Source organism: Micropterus dolomieu, linkage group LG18 (assembly GCF_021292245.1).
Source record: "Micropterus dolomieu isolate WLL.071019.BEF.003 ecotype Adirondacks linkage group LG18, ASM2129224v1, whole genome shotgun sequence".
NCBI classification, from domain to species: Eukaryota; Metazoa; Chordata; class Actinopteri; order Centrarchiformes; family Centrarchidae; genus Micropterus; species Micropterus dolomieu.
The window spans coordinates 24,898,705-24,904,611 of NC_060167.1; the positions used below are offsets into that span (position 1 = coordinate 24,898,705).

Genomic DNA, 5,907 nt, shown 5'->3' on the forward strand with positions numbered 1-5,907 from the left:
TAGCACATCTCAGCCGGGATGCAAAGAGAGGTCAAAAGATCAGTGCCTTGCACTCACACTCACACACAAACACACCCTTACACACACACACACACACACACACACACACACACACACGAGAAAGAGAGATACCTCTCACCGGCTGCTATTTTGCTATTGTGCGCCAGGGCTTTGCGATTATAGGGCAGGGATGAAAACGCGCACCTGCTTTAGAGGCATTACGGTAGCGCAGCAAACTGGCCCCCACGCAACACACACACACACACACACACACTCCACAGTCAGCCCTAGTGATTCAACCCTGATTTCCAGCGAACGAGCAAGCAACAGACGGGATGCCAAAAAGTGAGGACCGGTGGAGAGGTTATTCGCGCTGAATAAGCCTCTTGAAGAGATAACGGAGGAAGCAGACGCAACTAAACAAGACGAGAAGCTGCGCTCTTTCGCCGCGGCAACTTGCGCTCAGTGCCAGAGTTTTAGCGGCAGTATTGTTCTGACTTCACTCCAGAGGGGCCACTCCGAGGAGAGAGGACGCACACAAAAGGGAAAAGGAAAGGACTAACGAGCACGCTTTGTCGTTTAAAGTAATGGTCCTGCGGTCTTAGATCCTAGCATTCTCTGTCTCTCTCTCTCCTCTGTGTTTCTTTCCATTTTTTTTGGTTGAAATTTTTCGGTCCCGTCGGTTTGTGTCCCCTTTGTCGCCGCGAGAGAGTGGACGCGCCGGGAGCTCGAGGAGCAGAAGCGGGCTGTCCACATGGTCCAACCACTGGCGTGAAAGTTGACTTCTTCAGAAAACAAGAGAACAGGTTGATGCATTATCTACACTTTCATTTCCCCCTTTTTATCTTCCTCACTCTTTCCTCACTCTGTGCTTCCATTGAAACTCGCACGCTAGTCTAGCAAAAGCCAAAAAAAACCCCATCAGACTTCAACTTTTCATCGCACATTGTTTGTGAAACTGCTCCAAGTCACCCTAATAATATTATAGGGTGTTATAGATTATTATAAAGCGAGGCACACTCGGCGTTTTGCTCTTTAAGACTTCCCTTCGTCCATGTTTCATTTGAACTTCTTTGACTCTTTTCACTGCGGTGTTGAACGCTAAACTTATCAGCCACGTTTTAAAATGCTCTTTGAAGTAGCCTAGTTCAAGTCCTTCAATAGAAAGATAAAAACAATCGACGGTGGAAAAAGTTTCTCCCTTCCCTCTTCGCCACTTTGACACGTGTTATAAACTGAGTCAAAGCTTATTTCAATCGTCAGTTATATTTAATGGGATATCGCAATTGATTTGAACTCTTAGGATTTATCAGAGCATAGGTAAGTTTCGATGGTCTGAGAGGACCAGTGATTCATAGAAAGTGTCATTGTCCGAAGTCTCAGCTCATGACACAACAAAAAGTTTTTTTTCTTCTCCTCACAGATTAGGACTAACTAAAATGTCGGGAGTGGATCTGAACGGAGGAGACAAACTTAAAGTTGCGTCCCCGTTAATAACCCTTGTTAGGGGATTTGATAATAAACACCGACGTAGGTTAGAGGCGATACTTTTGCACACCCGTTTTAGAAGGGTTTGAATGCTTTTTCATCGCTTTATACCTTTTTAACTCGCAGCCGTTAAACACTCTTTTAATTCTTAACAGTTTATTTTTGTTTTTCTGATAATTAAACAATAACGTTTAAAATTACAAAAAGGCATTGCGCCCCTCACTGAAGACAATAGACCCCTTGTCTTAAGAAGGGGAAAAATGCTTTCTTGTGGACATAGTCAATAGGTCAGGGATAATACTGTCTTTTCAAACCATTTTGACTTTTGAATTTGGAACCGCTTTTCTGTGACCTCACTGAGTTTTGATGTTGTATTTTCCATATAATCTTACCAGATTAAATAAATAGCAATATTCAGATGAGTGTCTAAACAGCAGGGCGCGGAGAAAAGTTGTTCATGCATAGTGAAAAGTTTAATTTCAGTTTTAACGGAGAATATTAAAACGGATCTAATCAGTAGGGCTGTACACGTGATAATCAGTGCATTATTAACATTCATGCGTCTGAGTTTATTTTTATAATTCATAAATAAGATTTATTGCATGAAATGCGTGATTTACTTGCGATGATAAAATATAAAAATATTCCCAGATGTTTAGAGCTGACTTAGCCTAGATAATATTATAAATTTAGAAATTGAGGGGGTTGAAGTCTGAACCAGAACCTCTGCATGACCCATGTTTTTCCTGTCTTTTTGCAGTCATAAACCGGCTTGACAGTAGGCCTCCACCACAAAGGAAAATGATCTTTCTTCCTAAAGGAAAATAAAAAAACGTTTTAGGCCTGCCTTATTTAAAAATAACATATTGTAATGAGATAAACAGTTCAAAATTGCCTTTAATTTGCGCAACTAACACAAAATGTGGAACATCAACTTCAGTGTTGTAAAAATTGAAGTTATTGTTCTTTTCTCTCCTCCCCACCTCCTAAAATAAAAACTCCCCTCATCAAATATCAAACATCAGCCAGAACATCCCCGCATGTCAGGTGGACTCAGGTCCCGCGTGATGGAAAGCTGCAGACAAAAAAAGAGGGAGAGATGAAATGACAATTAATTGCTGTTAGTTGTCTGTCATTGAGAGAAAAGCATACAGGCCGTGTGGGTGCACACTCTGACACTGGCATTATTGCCCTGTGATTGATGGGCGCCAGGGCATTTGGCATAATTAATTTTATTTACTGTGTCCTCTCTCTCCTGTTGTGCCCTCCTCCCCTACCCCTCAACCCCCCCAACCCCAACCCCGTTCTGTGTGGTGGCATTTCCGCGACGCGATGACACACTTTTAATTGCACTTTAATAGAAGATCCAGCGGGAATGAAAAAGCTCTTCATCACGTTTTATGACCTTGTCACGTTTCTGGTGTCAGACAGAAAGGCAGGTATTTTGTGGTGCTCGGAGCCCCTGGTGTAAAGTGTGTGCAGAATAAATTTACAACAAAAAAAAGTTTATTTCACCTAGATGAATTGAAGCTTTTGCCTCCATGGAAAACTTCACATCCATAATTTTAATGTACAGCAGGGTTCTCACAGCTTCATGTTGTGGTTTATTTAAATCAGAAAAATTAGATCAGATTTTTAAGATGGTTAATTTGTTCATTTTATCTTAGACAGGATATGCTGGGTGTATTTTATATGCATAATATGCATATCAGCATACCTGAAGCATTTTAATAGTGTGAAAATAATTTACTGGCAATAACCCTCAATGCATCTCAGAAAAAAACATTGCTATAGATTTGCCCAATATGCTATATTTGCTAAAATGATTTGCTAGAAATTCAGAAGAAATAATTCAGCCAGTTTCAGTTTGACTTTCTTTTTAAAAAATGAGTTTTGTTACTACATGTTCTGTCAGCTGCTTAATTTCTCTTTGACACAGTGAAGGCTCAGGGGCTGTGATGTCTCAGTTAAAAGAATGACGTTTGAAGTCACTGGTACGATTTCCAACAAATAAACATAACAACACACTTGTCATAACAATAAAGATTACTACACAATTTAGTGATTTGTACATTTTTATTTAAAATTGACTCAGTGATGGCACTTGCAAACCTCAAAAAGAAGCCTGCACTGGGGCTCAGAAAAAACAGCGAGACCCTGCTGAAGGACAGAGGAAATTATCTTTTTTAAATTTCTACTTCTTATTTAAACACTACAGAATTTGCCAACAGTATAAACTCACTGTAAAGTGATCATTTCTATGTAGTGCTTTTTTCGTTGATAGGCTATCACATCAGGGACAGGCTTTTCATGGAAATATAAAAGGAGACAATGAACAAAAGAGTATTTGAGAGGCAGAAGTAGTTATTTGGTTAAAAAAGAGTGTACATGTGCAGGAAGCCAGAGGTGTCAGAGACAGACTGACTCTCTCTGTTCTCTGTCGTCTATTGTGCGTCCGTGTCTGTGTGTTTGCCTCAGCATTGCCACCTTTTTTCATCTGACTTGCTTCAACACTTTCCCTTCTTGGCTTTTTTTCCCCCTCTCCCCTCGACAGCTGTGTTTTTTTCCATGTCCTGTTTTCTTTCATTGTTTGCAAGAGTCGCTCATGTACTGCTGACTTTTGTCTGTTTCAGACTCTGTTCGCCACCAGACAGTTGTTTCTGTTATGCTTAATGGCACACTACTGAAATGATGATTTTCAGCTGGGCCCCGTGCAATGGAACTGTGTGCCGTCGTGTGACTTGAACCATGTATGAGCCATGTACGAGCCCGTCTAGAGACAGGCAATAATGGCTATGAATCTCTTGCGCTTAAAAACCCCTTCAGCAGGTTTAAAAGCCACCAACATGATTGTGTTAGTCCATAAACTCACTCAGAGAGTCCTTACCTCCACCACGAGCGCATGTGAATGTATGTGTGGAAGAGTGTATATATCTGAGTGCGGGCGTGTGTGTATACAGGAGTGCTTTTTTCTCAATTCACCTGTCCTGCTTGAGTGAAAATGGACAGTATTTGAAGTTTTTAAATGTCCTGTGCGTCGGTAGCGTTGATGGCTCGCCTGTCCGTCTCTCCATCTCTCGCGCTCTCTTCATTAAAGCCCTCCTGCTATCCCAAACCCACAAGTCTGAGTGGGCTTTTGGCTCCAAAGTGATGTTGAAGAGCACCCGTATACGACTCTGCTATACATGTAGGGTTTGACCCATGATAGATACTCACAGGTTTACTTCTATTGCAGCACTTAGTGCATTACCTGCTTAAAAGCTGAAATAGTTAAATTTTCAATATCCTTTAGATGGGGTTTGAGAAAAGCAAAATTTTTACTGTGCAGTGAGCGAAAGCTTGTTTTAAATGGAATTATTTCAAGTGTTGGTCCTGAAGCTGCTGTTACTGCACGGTGTGCACATTTGAGCTGTTTTGGGCTTTTAAATATGGAACCACTGTAAGAGAAGATATTCTACAGGTTGTGCAAATATGTTTTGAAATAAAACACATTTTAATTTAGTGTATCTTGGATTTTTCTAAAATAAAATTGCTCCTCTTTAGAGATGTAAAAAGATGGCAAATCTACACGTCTCCATATGTAATAACTGAATACCAGTATAATAGCAATTATGGCTAGTTACTCCTTTAAAAATATGTTAATGAAATATAATTGACAAATTAATGGATTAAATGATGGTGTTTTTCTTCACGGGCAGCCAGCAAGTGGGGGAATGTTCTGGTTGTGGATTGAAGTGATTGACTGCACAGTGAAACAGCCGCCACATTGCTTTAGACTGAGGCCTGATTATACATGTGGTTCTAATTGAACCTGTTATTTAGGAGAGGTTGAAGGCTGAATACTGTGTGAGTGTGTGTGTGTGTGTGTGCGCGTGTGTACATATAATAAATCCCACACATTTTTCAAAGATGAGATGTGTTTTTACGATGGGTCAGAAGGCGTTGTCGTACAGGCAAGTTGCAGGACAGCGGAGAAGGAAAGCGAGAAGATGCCTCCAGCGGTCTTAAGGAAATTGACCACCTGTGAGAGAGAGAGAGCAGTTGTTGTCTTTTGTTGCCTTTTCTTTTACCTTTTGTGTCTGCGGATGTGGCGACAGCAGCCCCGCTCATGGTCCCAACTTAATTCTCTAAAATTGACGCACTTTTCTCCATCTGATTGATAAGGTAATCATTTCGCCTGACACAGTGGTTTAGCCTGTGGTCATTAACATGCCCATGCGTTTTAGATGAGCTTTTCAATGTGTGTGTGAGTGCGTGTGCGTGTGTGTGTGTGTGTGTGGGTGGGTGGGGGGGTGGGGGGGGGGGGGGGGGGGGGGGGCTAAAACTGGCATGCATTTCCTCCTGGACACACGTCTCCACTGCGGGAAACGAGTGCGAGTGTTTGCCTCCATTCTTTTGTGTGCCTTCACTCTCTAGCCA

General features: G+C 41.5%; 1 protein-coding gene across 1 annotated transcript in view; it reads left to right on the plus strand.

Moving 5' to 3' along the window:
* The first annotated feature begins 239 nt into the window (after window positions 1-239).
* foxp4 (forkhead box P4) overlaps window positions 240-5,907 on the plus strand; it is a 96,798-nt gene continuing 91,130 nt past the window's right edge. Inside the window, exon 1 of the mRNA XM_046076283.1 lies at window positions 240-806. The gene's annotated coding sequence lies outside the window, so the exon portion shown is untranslated. The remainder of the gene's footprint in view (window positions 807-5,907) is intronic.